The sequence below is a fragment of the Polyodon spathula genome, chromosome 7 (genome assembly GCF_017654505.1).
Source record: "Polyodon spathula isolate WHYD16114869_AA chromosome 7, ASM1765450v1, whole genome shotgun sequence".
Lineage (NCBI taxonomy): Eukaryota > Metazoa > Chordata > Actinopteri > Acipenseriformes > Polyodontidae > Polyodon > Polyodon spathula.
Genome location: NC_054540.1, coordinates 34,655,984 through 34,669,748, shown reverse-complemented (window position 1 = coordinate 34,669,748; position 13,765 = coordinate 34,655,984). Strand labels below are relative to the sequence as shown.

The window sequence follows — 13,765 nt, the reverse complement described above, 5'->3', positions numbered from 1 at the left end:
TCAGGGGTTGCATTGGTCAGCCAGGTTGAATAATAATTAGACATTCCAAAATTGGGAATAAATTGAAAAAGTAATCAAAATAATTGTTCAAAAAAAAAAAAAAAAAAAAAAAAAAAAAAAGGAGGAGAACATTAATCTGGGTCCAAATTCCAAAATTTGCATTCACAATTTGTATTGATTTTTATGGCTGCCTCTTTCAGCACACAAGCAATTAGTTCTCTACACCCTACAATGTACAGGACCAACTATAGGCTTAACAAGTAGTAGAAGTTTATTCAATGTACAACCTCAAACGTACAAAGACTACAGAATGATACAGCGAGGTACCGGAATGCCTGAACTGCATATAAATAAAGACAAACTTCTAGAACCCCCTAGCTTCATTCTCAAAGCTATTTACTCCAAATTGTCATTAGCACATCTTTTGGATTACATTGTGCCAATGACGATTTGGAATCATTAGCTTTGAGAATCTTGCCCTAATATACAGTATTGTGCAAAAGTTTTAGGCAGGTGTGAAAAAATGCTGTAAAGTATTCAGAAATAGACATGTTAATAGTTTATACTTATCAATTAACAAAATGCAAAGTGAGTGAACAGAAGAAAAATCTACATCAAATCAATATTTGGTGTGACCACCCTTTGCCTTCAAAACACAGTGCACACAGTTTTTGAAGGAACTTGGCAGGTAGGTTGGCCCAAACATCTTGGAGAACTAACCACAGTTCTTCTGTGGATTTAGGCAGCCTCAGTTGCGTCTCTCTCTTCATGTAATCCCAGACAGACTCGATGATGTTGAGATCATGGCTCTGTGGGGGCCATACCATCACTTCCAGGACTCCTTGTTCTTCTTTACGCTGAATATAGTTCTTAATGACTTTCGCTGTATGTTTGGGGTCATTGTCATGCTGCAGAATAAATTTGGGGCCAATCAGATGGCTCCCTGATGGTATTGCATGATGGATAAGTATCTGCCTGTACTTCTCAGTATTGAGGAGACCATTAATTCTGACCAAATCCCCAACTCCATTTGCAGAAATGCAGCCCCAAACTTGCAAGGAACCTCCACCATGCTTCACTGTTGCCTGCAGACATTCATTCGTGTACCGCTCTCCAACCCTTCGGCGAACAAACTGCCTTCTGCTGCAGCCAAATATTTCAAATTTTGACTCATCAGTCCAGAGCACCTGCTGCCATTTTTCTGCACCCCAGTTCCTGTGTTTTCGTGCATAGTTGAGTCGCTTGGCCTTGTTTCCACGTCAGAGGTATGGCTTTTTGGCCGCAAGTCTTACATGAAGGCCACTTCTGACCAGACTTCTCTGGACAGTAGATGGGTGTACCAGGGTCCCACTGTTTTCTGCCAATTCTGAGCTGATGGCATTGCTGGACATCTTCCGATTGCGAAGGGAAGTAAGCATGATGTGTCTTTCATCTGCTGCAGTAAGTTTCCTTGGCCGACCACTGCGTCTACGGTCCTCAGCGTTGCCTCTTCAAAAGAGCTTGGACAGCACATCTGGAAACCCCAGTCTGCCTTGAAATTTCTGCCTGGGAGAAGCCTTGCTGATGCAGTATAACTACCTTGTGTCTTGTTGCTGTGCTCAGTCTTGCCATGGTGTATGACTTTTGACAGTAAACTATCTTCAGCAACCTCACCTTGTTAGCTGAGTTTGGCCGTTCCTCACCCAGTTTTATTCCTCCTACACAGCTGTTTCTGTTTCAGTTAATGATTGTGTTTCAACCTACATATTGAATTGATGATCATTAGCACCTGTTTGGTATAATTGTTTAATCATACACCTGACTATATGCCTACAAAATCCCTGACTTTGTGCAAGTGTACCTAGAAGAATTGATGCTGTTTTGAAGGCAAATGGTGGTCACACCAAATATTGATTTGAGGTAGATTTTTCTTCTGTTCACTCACTTTGCATTTTGTTAATTCATAAATATAAACTATTAACATGTCTATTTTTAAAAGCATTCTTACTTTACAGCATTTTTTCACACCTGCCTAAAACTTTTGCACAGTACTGTATATAACCTGTCCATTAATTTCCTGAATAAGCACTGTTACAGGGTTCACAAAGCACACTGGTTTAAATTGTTGTGCTACTGTTATGCAGCCTTCAACTCCATGGCACAGTATAATGAGATATGACCTTACCACTATGCAAACAACCATGTTTCAACAAATGTTCTGTTAAAAATGTGTCTGTTTTTTGGCATTCTTAGTATTTATTTGCTTTTAGATGTAATTATTATTTAGTTAGTCCAATAAAAGGTATCACATCTTCTCAGTAGTTTTTACCAGATTCTGGGCCCCTCCTTCCCCAACACACAAACTTTTAGCTCAACGTCAAATTTTCTCCATTCATTTTCGATGTTTGAATATTGCATCTCACGTGAATAGAAAAAAACTGCCTAAGCCCCTTTCACACTGGCACTTCTACCCAGGTCCGGACCCGTGTTTTGGCTACCCGGGTCACAATTCCACGTACAGTGTATCCACGTACCTGGTTCATACCCAGGTTAAACCAGGCCCCAGATACCCACCTCAGGATGTGTGTTGACACGCTTTGACCCGGGCTGAGCAAGACAAAATGCACGACGGCCAACGAAATAACAAAAAGCCAAGCCTGCGTGAAGGTTTCACTTCCACAAGGAATGTTTTTGTTAATTCTGTTTAGCCATATTTTTGCTACTTGGGAGACACCACAAGCCCGATTGCAGTAGGGATGTAGAAACATTTGCTGTAATCAACATTTGGGCCGACGGTTCAATCATATTGCAAAATTGCGTAGCCAACCCGCATGACACCGTGCCCTGACCCGAGTACATGCCGTGTGAAAGGGGCTCTAGACGTAGTTGCTCTGTGCATTGAATGATTCAGGCAGTTTTTTTGCATCACCGATGAGTAAGGTTGAGATAATAGCGGTTTCGGATCAGATGCTACAGACTTCGCAGTCTGTTTGATTACACTTTCCTGTTATGCTACAATCCATATTTTGGATATTTTTTTTTTTTCTAGACACTGCAAGAGCTTGTAACTGACTAACCATTTGTTGTATTGAACATGTTAATGGTATAGTGCAACTTTGGATGTTAATTTATTATTTCGTGTTGCACACTGCAATTTCTTACTCACAGAGATTACGTAAAGCCCTTTATTTTAGTGGACCGAAAATTTCACGCTTTAACAAATTTAAATGTAGCAACTTATTTTCTCACCAAAAAAATGTGGTTTTTCATGATGTGCTTTTACACTAGAGACTGCAGCTTTAAAGTTCAATGTTTTGTGACAAAACAGTGGACATACTGCAGCAGCTTTGAATTGTATTTCACCAGTTTGTAGCGCGGCTGTGTGATGTGCTCTGCCTTTTAATTTTAAGCATGTCCAATTGTAAACATAATCTATCTACCTAATGTTAAAAATACCCTCCTGCAATAATGCCTGTAACCTCCCCCCCGTCCGTCGTGTCTGAATCAACACCCCTCTCCCACTTTTGCCTTAACGACAACTTTACCCCTTTGATGAATCCAGGCAATTGGAATTCTAAGAACCCAATGTTTACTGCCCCTTTAAGACTAAACAAAAAGTCCTCTAAATTATTAATGTTCCTGTCCCGCTGTTCTCTTTAACACCGCAGGCTAGCGTAGGATATATGCCAGAGTTATATTTCCTGAATTTTATTAACTCACGGCTTGCAGATTATACAGCCAAGCTTCTGTGCGTCGAAGAATAAATGTGTATTGCTCCACAGCAATGCAACAATCCTGTGCAGCAAGAGAAGACAGTTTCCACACAGCTGCTGGCCTTCTGAAACATTAAAAATGCATCAGTGTTAACAGTGCCATCAGGAGCCTCCAGCAGACAGCAAAAAGAGGTTTGTCCTTTCACTGTTCATCAGTTGCTCTCTGGGGATTCTTATCCCAGATCCCATTACAGAGTCTGGCAGAACTAATCCACAAGCCCCTAAACAAGCATGTTACTGGTAAAGCAGATCTCAACTAGGGCTGCAACCAAGGGTACATTCTGATCTTCGAAGGTTCGGAACAAATTACCGAAGGAAAGTTCGAATCATCGATGGTACTTATTTGCATAATTTACTAGTGACGTCACCATAGCTACTTCTTGGTTTATATTTGATTGAAAATCCTATTTCACAGGCAATCCATATAAATATAATACAACATTAACATGTAGTTTAAAAATACATTAGATAGAACAGTAATCATGTTTTTATAATATAAATCAAGATTTAAATAGCCTACATGTTGTTTAATTTACACAATGCTGCTTGCGATCTATACAGTAAGCTTGCATTGCAGCAGCACTAATTGCAGCAGACTTAGGAAAAAATAACTTAATTTAACAGTCACCGTACCAAGCAGGTTATCAGTTACATTTTATTACTACTAAAAATATTGACAATATGAACTTACGTTTGTCAAGTAACCCCGGGGATTGGTTGTACCTCCATGACGCATCAACAGTCGCTTGCACAGTTTGCATTCAAATTTTTTTGGTCGTCTAGGGTATCTAACAAAAAAAAAATCCTAAACAGCAGAGGGGTTTCGAGACAGTTCTTTCAATATAGCTTATGCTATACAGCGCTTTGCTGTCGAGAAGGCAAATGAAAAAAAATAATTACTGTTTGATGACAGCTATTGTCGGCAGGCATGTCCCCCCCCCCCCCGTGAGCTAGCTGAACTGTGATGTATTGATTAATTATTGACAGCTATAGTCAGCGGGGCAGCAGGAAGCACCCTAGACAAGGCAAGCTGCAAGGTGGAGGCAGGGGAGGAGGACCAAACAAAGAAATGACAAGAAGGCCTAGGCAAAGGGCTCTTTATAGGAATGTTTGGATTGCATATGCAATTAGAGGCGGATCCTCCTCTCAGAAACATAACATAGTTTCCATTAATCTCTCAGTTATCCCCAGTCTCCGACACAGTACAAGTACAGCAAGCCTGCAGTAAACTGTTGGCAACACATATAATTAAAGACTTTTATATAGCACAACATAAGCAAGGAAGTTATTACAATACCAAAAGCGTAACCTTAACTTAATGTATACAACATTCAATAAAAGACAATTGTTAAAAAGTGAAAAATATTAAAAACACTTAATGGATGCCTACCTCAGTGCAGTCTTCATTTTAACCTGGCAGTAGGAATAATCCGCAACCTACATGGCCACGGAAAGCTAATTTATTGCGCAGCTTGAAAAAGACACCGGGCTTCCGAGTGGCGTATCCAGCAAAGGCACTCCATGTGGATGTGACCTATAGCCTGGGGATCTCAGGTTCAAGTCCAGGCTATGTCACAGTTGACTGTGACCGGGAGATCCTAGGGGACGGTGCACAACTGGCCAAGCACTGCCCGGGTAGGGAGGGCTTAGGTCGGCAGGGGAATCCACGGCTCACTGCGCATCAGGCACCCTATTGGTCACAGATCTGTGTTGTCCTCCGGCACTATATGTCTGGTGGCCTCGCTGTGGATCCACAGTGCAAAAAATGAGGGATTGGCAGGAGCACGTTTCAGAGGATGTGTGCTCCAGCCTCCGTTCCCCGAGTCGGCGGGGCGGGGGGGGGGTTGCGAGTGGTGAGCCAAGAATACAGATAATAATTGGGCACACTAAATTGGGGAGAAAACCAGGGTAAAAAATTGGAGATGACTCACATTGATATATATATATATATAAAAAGACACCATTGTAGGCATGGCTTAATACTGCATTCCTTCCCAGCTACAACAGCTAGTTTCAGCTGGCATGGCTCTTTATCCTGGTAATACAACACAGTTGAAAGTTTTTAACACCTTTTAAAATCCTGTGCCTCTGAGAAACAGCACTTAAAGCTGTGTCACTCTCAGGAGACTACACATGTGGACCTTGTAATTCACTGGACAGAAAACAAACACCAGTGTCTGCCCTTTGAGTATTGCTGAAATAGATTTTCATTAATGCAAACAAACAGCTACTAAACCTAGACATGCAGAAATGCTAGGGTCACTTGATATGAAACACTTATCGATGCAACGTCATGTTTTGTCATATGCCCAGGCATGGAAATAAGACTCTTATTGCATAGCAATTTCACTCACTCCAGGTTTTACTAATGTACAAGCTTGATTTAGCCCCAGTGTATACTGAAGGTAAAAAGCTCAGGTGTGTCTTATTAAACTCATAGTAAAACCAGGTATGGGTCAAACTGCTATGGAATGGAAGTGTTGTTTTCATTCCTGTATCACACACTTACTTTTTAAACATTGAGTGACATGAACTTTATGAAATTGTATTGTTTGCATGTTGCAGGCTAAAGAATTTGAGAATGTATGTAGAATTAGCAAATTCCCAAATGCATAACAATTAATGTGAGCCACACATCAGCCCTCAAGCTGCAGTCCTTGAGGGCTGCAGGGTCTTCTGGTTTTCATTCCAACTTAAGTTCTCAATTAACATAACTGATCTAATTATTTGTTCATTTGGATATATTTAATATTTTTCAAGGTCATTTACAGTTGATGATTTAATGCACTTGATTCATGGTACACAGCCTATAAAACATTGAGTCCTGCAGAGAAGTGTCAAATGTGTCCAATTAATCAAATAATTAGACCAACTAAGTAATTGAGAGCTTGGGTGGAACAAAAGCCAGAAGACACTGCAGCCTTCCAGGAACTGAGTTTGACCCCCTGCCCTAGACCTAGATAAGCTGTGTGCAACTATTCAGCAACAATAATGTGAAGGATCTCAGTGACCTCACAATGGAGGGCATACTAGCGAGTGCCAGTGCAACCGGCTCACCCCTCAACAGTGACTTCAGTGACCAATGTGTCCATCAGGACAGGCTCCCAAATGTGAGAGTTTTTCAGACATGTACAACATATAGTTACAAGCAACTGACAATGGCACAGAGAACCAACTCACAGAAACCTTCCACTCTAACAGTGTGCCAGGGGCTCAACACCGTAGACCATTAAGAACACTCACCGATACAGTGAACCAGATTAGTTGACTTGCACACATAGCTTCATTCCTGTGTGTGTTTCAGGTCGTTCAAGAATCTTTGTCTCTAAACCTTTGCATTGAAGAGATTTTGTACAAAAACTTGATGAATCACCCGGGCAGTATGCATTCAATCATAATATCAAACCCATAACTTCAGAGACACATTTTTCAATTGAAATAGAGAATGGTTAAGAGCTGATGCACATGATAACAGTCTAGTCTTTCTGGAATTGCAATTTACAGAAAACCACCATAGTTAAGAAATAAAGCACAATTTCGTTCACAAGACGTTCATGATGGATTGAGCCGCTAGCAGACACAAGTGCAAAGTATTTAGACAAGCAACAGACAAGTCCTACTGTATCCTGTACCACAGACCTGGCCAGTCAAGGAACATTACAATGTACAAAAAAACACCTGCCATAACACCATCAATAGTATGCAGCGCAGTCAACCAGAAGACGCCATGTGAACAGACTTCAGCGTTTATAATGCCCTCAAGCAGGAGTGGGTACCACCCTCCAGTTCCTGCAAAATTTGTTCTCCGGAAGAGCCAGTACTTTTGAACATTCCTTGTCGAACATCAGTAATCTGTTGTTTTGCCCACTGTTACAAACTGGTTTGCAAAGGGAGATGCTGTTTTTATATATCATATTACCAAGTGAATACAAGTCACATCTATAAATTCTTCAGTGAGGGATGGCCGGGTCACACCAAAGTATGTGCTACGTATGCAATGTATATTTGTATGTGCCATACTTTCTCATATTATATGAGGTAAATACAGCATGTCCATTTAGATCTATAGTACTGTATGTTGGATCGTTGTTGCTTTCCTACCAAATGAATCAAAAGCAAAATGCTCTTTGTCACGATATTTTTTTGAGTCCATTGAAAAGTAAACAACAGCACTGCACTTCACGTGCTATATGCACTCAAACACTAGTGGTGAAAAAACATAGCAATGCCGATGTAATGTTAATTTGGTAACAACTATATCGAGATCTAGCAGGCGAGACTATACAATGCAAACACATTCTAATGTTGACAAAACAATTTACATTGCATTCACCTTGCATATAGACTTTAGCCCCTTTTTATGTGCATACAGAAGCTATTTCATATGAAAATATATTGCAATACTGTATACGTACAACGCAGAATAAATATTACTCACATTAGTCACATAGCCATAATAAAGAACATCTATTTGATATACGTTTGATATTTAACTCAATCACTCTAATGTATATAATTAAGATGATTCAGAGAAGCATGTCTATGTTACAGTGTTGGCTTTTTAAGGTTATATCCTGACCAGGGACCAAGACAGTCCAAGTGGGAGGAATTTTATATATATATATATATATATAAATTCGAAAGCCATTTCAGTCTTCAAAGTTGTGCAAAACTACCACTACGATGCTAAATCAGTCTTTTTAAATAAAATTGTGACTGACGCTATTTTACGTGCAATTACAGCAGCATTAATGAAACAAATGTAACAAAGACGTGGGAGCACCATATATATATAATATATATATATATATATATATATATATATATATATATATATATATATATAATATATATAACAATTTCAAAGTCCTTATCATTGTTACTCATAAATAGTCATCTATTAAATGAGTCGATTACTAACTTTCGCTTTGCCTGCCTTTTTCAGTGCTTCACGTCTAGATGTAGACAGTCATTCGCAGCTGACGACTTTAAACTTGTTGGAGTTTGCACATTGTGAATGCACTGGAACGTGTGACAGGTAATAAACCAGTCATAGTTATGCTTGTATATTGACTGGTTGTTGCATTAAAAATCAACATAATACGTGTGAATACAATGTGTTGGTTCAGAAACCACAAACAACAATGTAGTTCCTTCATTTATTAAATCATTTAGTTATGGGCTTCTTTTTTCCGCACTCAGTATACGCGTCTGTATTAATAAACTGACTTACCTGTCAGCACACCGTTACTCCAATATGTTCTGTAGCCGCACGGTCTGTACTGTGATCCCTACCTTGTGCTCTACCCGCTGCAGGCAAATCAACTCTGCTCTGCTCCGCTGCCTAACAAAGCATTATGGGATAGCGCCTATTGCTTTCGTTCCTCATGCTATTGGATGCTATCGTTATTGAAAATTAAATTACTGCTCTTCTATTGCCTACACCAGTTTTCTCACAGAAGATAAATATTTTACTAGGACCGCTCCTGCCAAATCTCAAATATCACTTTATACAGCTGACGCACGTAGCTCCGAGAAAGGGGGTTTTACTTATTTACTGGAATGCCTATTTTAATCGCAATATAGGCAAAGAGACAGAACAGCGATAGAAAGTGTTTAGTGGGATTGGATGGTGTCTCAATCTTTTTAAAAAATGTTTAAGTCAAAAACTCATCCACCTGATCCCCATTTTATATAACATAGGTCTAGTTAATACACATTTCATCCAACATTAAAACTAATTTATCTCTTCACGTTGAAAAATTGTATATTTTATAGCTGCTCCTTGTAAAATGTTAACACGTCTTTTTTTTTTACTCCCTTGTCTATATGTTTAACTTCCATCAGCTAAACCAGAGCTTCCATCTGGCATGCATACCCCGCTGCTGCTGCTGCTGCTGCTGGTAGTCGCAGGTTTGCGGTTCAGTGAACCAGAACGCGTCAAGAAGGGAGGAGCCTTTTGTGCTTGCCGCTAAAACTGCTTGAGGTGCCTAATGTAAACGATGTGGTAAGTCAACAAGGCCCGCTAACTGACTTGTTTGCTTTCACATGACCTTTTCATGACGTGTCAATCATTTGCAGTTGTTCTTTCAATTACTCAAATAGTGTTTTTGTCAAAGTGTGTTTTTTTTTTCTGAGTTCAGTAGCTGCCCTTTGGTTCCAGTTGTCTGCTATAGCTAGCTATCCAGAAGCACTTTCATTGCATGTTGCTAAACTAATAAACTAATGCTCTTCCATTTGAAGTGGGTTTGGGATGAGAAATGGCAGAATCTAATTATGTATGACAATATGCACACACATGTTTTCTGCTGTATTTTGTGAAGAACACATTTCAATGCGTCAATTATTATCTATGATATATGTCCACTATTCCATTAGGAACGTGGTTGCTGCTGTGCCTTTTACCTCTGGAAGCCTGGGTTCAAATCTGGCTCAGGTCAAAATGAATGTGATGCTCTCAGTTCAGCTCCTAGTGGACATCAGTCTTTGTCACAGCATGAGCATATAATCGAGTAGAGAGAATCAACACAGTCTAGTAGAGAGAAGCAGCACACAGTTGAGTAGAGAATGGGCACACAGTCGAGTAGAGAGAATGGGCACACAGACAAGTATAGAGAAGCAGGAAACAGTCAATTAGAGAATGAGCACACAGTCGACAACAGAGAATCAGGAAACAGTCGTGTAGAGAATGAGCACACAGTCGAGTAGAGAATGAGCTCACAGTCTAGTAGAGGATGAGGACACAGTCGAGTAGAGAGAATCAGGACACAGTCGAGTAGAGAATGAGCTCACATTTGAGTAGAGAGAATCAGGACACAGTCAATTAGAGAATGAGCACACAGTCGACAACAGAGAATCAGGAAACAGTCGTGTAGAGAATGAGCACACAGTCGAGTAGAGAATGAGCTCACAGTCTAGTAGAGGATGAGGACACAGTCGAGTAGAGAGAATCAGGACACAGTCGAGTAGAGAATGAGCTCACATTTGAGTAGAGAGAATCAGGACACAGTGCAAAGTGAAAGAGTTTTTAAAAAATGTACACAAAAGTTTTAAAAAGATTAAAAAATGTTATTTTCAGGACGTTTCGGGCAAAAGCCCTTCTTTGACTGTTTAAAAAGAAAAGTAAACACAGTTCAGTAAACTTGTTATTATTCAAGATTTGTAATTATACAAACATTCTGTGGATGGTGTCATGATTATTAGAATAGAATGTTCATTCCGAGAGGTTCCAAAGTTCCCAGTCTGAAGATAAATTTGCGTTCTGAGCAATATTTGTTCCATAGCACTGATTGATCACACAGACTGTGATGTCTTCAGCAATGTTTTTAGATCATCACTGTTGAAGTGATGGGCTACTGGAAATGCAGTGGTGTTAATGCGAGTGCTTCTTAAGTGTTCTACAAACCGGTCTGCTAAATTCCTTTAAGTTTCCCCAGTATACAATGTGTTGCATTTCTTGCAGATAATGCAGTAGACTGTTCCTTTAGAGGTAAATGTTCATGAATGTTGGATGAAGATTTAATGCCTCTAGTCCAGTGGAAAGATCTGACAGCTGTCCTATCATTCGTGAGCAGAAGCTGGGTGTTAATATGCTGGGTAAGCACTGAATTTCGCCGACTGTTATTGAGAAAAATAATACATTTCAGTATTTAGAATTTAATTCTCTCTATTTAATTCACCAGACAAGTAAAGCCGAATCCACTTTCTCTGAATAGTTGTACTGGAGATGACGATCTTTAAAACAGAGCAGTGCAGCGAGACGGAATCTATCCTCAGTTTAGTTTATTCGTGGTTATCTGTGTAAAAATGCTATACAAAAAATTGCATTGCGTATTTTATATTAATTATTTACACAGTATATGTCACGGGAAGGCAGTGTTTAAGGTAAAAACCTATGCAATAATCAGGCTGCCCACAAACAGACAAGTAAGATCAATTTATGCCCGTGGCCAAATTACTTTCGTCTAGTCTTTGTTTCAGAGAGAATGTATGTACAGGTATTACATTGTGGTCTATTCCATGTATATGTGCCTTAGTTCTCTATAATCTTTGAATTATTGACAAAATCTTCAAACCCCTTGTTGAATCACTGCCCTCCTATGTTAAGACTACACATTTTCTAAAACTGGATAATTTCAAAGAACAGCACCCTTGTGATAATATTATTCTTTTTACAATGGACATTAAAAGCCTATACTCTGTTATACCAAATAATGAAGGGTTAATTGCAATAAAGCACTTTCTTGATGAACAGATAGTGAAAGAACCTCCAATAGATATCCTTCTGAGACTGGCTGAACTTGTGCTCACATTGAATTGTTTTTCCTTTGATGATCATTTTTTACACTCAAGTAAGCGATGTTAGCATGGGAACTAAAATGGGACCTCGCCTTTTTGTGGGATAAGTTGAAAAGACATTTTTACAGCAATACAATGGAAACACCTAAATTCTATCTTAGGTACATTGACGACATCTTTGGAATTTTCACCAACTCTAGTGAGGATTTAAAACAGTTCATTCAGTCCGTAACAAACTTCCACCCAGCCCTGGATTTCACATGGAACATATCAGAAACAGACAATAGTGCATCTTTCTTAGACATTTCCATCACTGTTTTGAATTCCACCATTACAGTAATACCTCTGTCTACAACAACCAACCGATTCGCATTCATATCTGCAATATGACTCCTCACACCCTAAGGCTTGTCGTGACTCGATTCCCTATTCACAACTATTAAGACTCAGATGTATTTACAGCGCTGATCAAGATTTCTTTGCCAAAAGTGAGTAATGTGTGTGTTTTTTGCAAATTGTGGCTTTCCGGACAAGATCATCAGTAAAGCTAAATCCTGCATATCAAATATAAATAGAAAACATGCTTTACATAAAAACAACATACAACAGAGATGATAGAATCCCTATTGTCCTCACTTACCACCCTACATACAGAAAGATAGACATTTGTGTGAAGAAACTGTACAACTGGGAACTTTGGAACCTCTGGGAATGAACATTCTATTCTAACAATCATGACACCATCCACAGAATGTTTGTATAATTACAAATCTTCAACAACAAGTTGAACTGTACTGTTCACTTTTCTTTTTAAACTACTGAAGAAGGGATTTTGCCCAAAAAGTCTTGAAAAGTAAATGTACACAAGGTTTATCTTTTTATAAACCTTTTCTTTCATATACATACACATACAGTTGTAATCAAAAGTTTACATACCCCAATGGAAATTTATAATTTATCGAAATTTCTCAAAGAATTTTAGGAAAAATCTTTTGCTTTTGTGGATGAGGAAAAAAAATCACAATAAATAGATGTCTATAATTATTTATTTCAGCAATTTTTTGCAAAACTCAAAAAATGCTAATTCAAAGTATTCATACCCTTTGAAACTATGACAGTATTGTTTACAAAGTGCTAGATATTTCAATATGATAATGCAGAACCTAATTCTAGAAAAGTCTAGAAATTGCTGGATTGTAGGTGACCATTCTTACAAAGTATAAAAGGGTTTGGCATAAGATGATTGCTGTCATTACCAACAACTAAAGATGGGAAAATGTAAAGAGCTATTTGAAGACCTTAGGCAGAAAAGTATTTATTGTTATAAAGCCAGAGAATGATACAAGAAGACTTACAAGCATTTGAGTATCCCAATTTCAACTATTGTTTCTATTATCAAGAAGTACAGGACTCATGGTACTGCTACAACACTCCCTCGGTCTGGAAGAAAGACGATTCATTCACCAAGAGCAAGTAGAAGAATCGTGAGGAAGGTTAATAACAATCTGCCAATGATATTCAAAGTGAACTGGCTGCAAGAGGGACTGGGGTTCCATTTCAACATAGGTCAAGTATTGTATGGTGAAGGTCTCAATGGTCGCAGACCAAGGAAAAAGCCAATCTTAGGAAAACGTTATAAGGACAGTCGTTTTAAGTTTGCAAAATGGCATTGGGGGTGGTAATATCCTCTAATGGGCAGGATATTTAGTTCCCAT

General features: G+C 39.0%; 1 protein-coding gene across 1 annotated transcript in view; it reads right to left on the bottom strand.

Moving 5' to 3' along the window:
- The window catches only part of LOC121318578 (synapsin-3-like), a 250,791-nt gene extending 241,286 nt beyond the window's left edge, over nt 1–9,505 (bottom strand). Inside the window, exon 1 of the mRNA XM_041255406.1 lies at nt 8,986–9,505. The gene's annotated coding sequence lies outside the window, so the exon portion shown is untranslated. The remainder of the gene's footprint in view (nt 1–8,985) is intronic.
- Between the last annotated feature and the right edge of the window lie 4,260 nt (nt 9,506–13,765).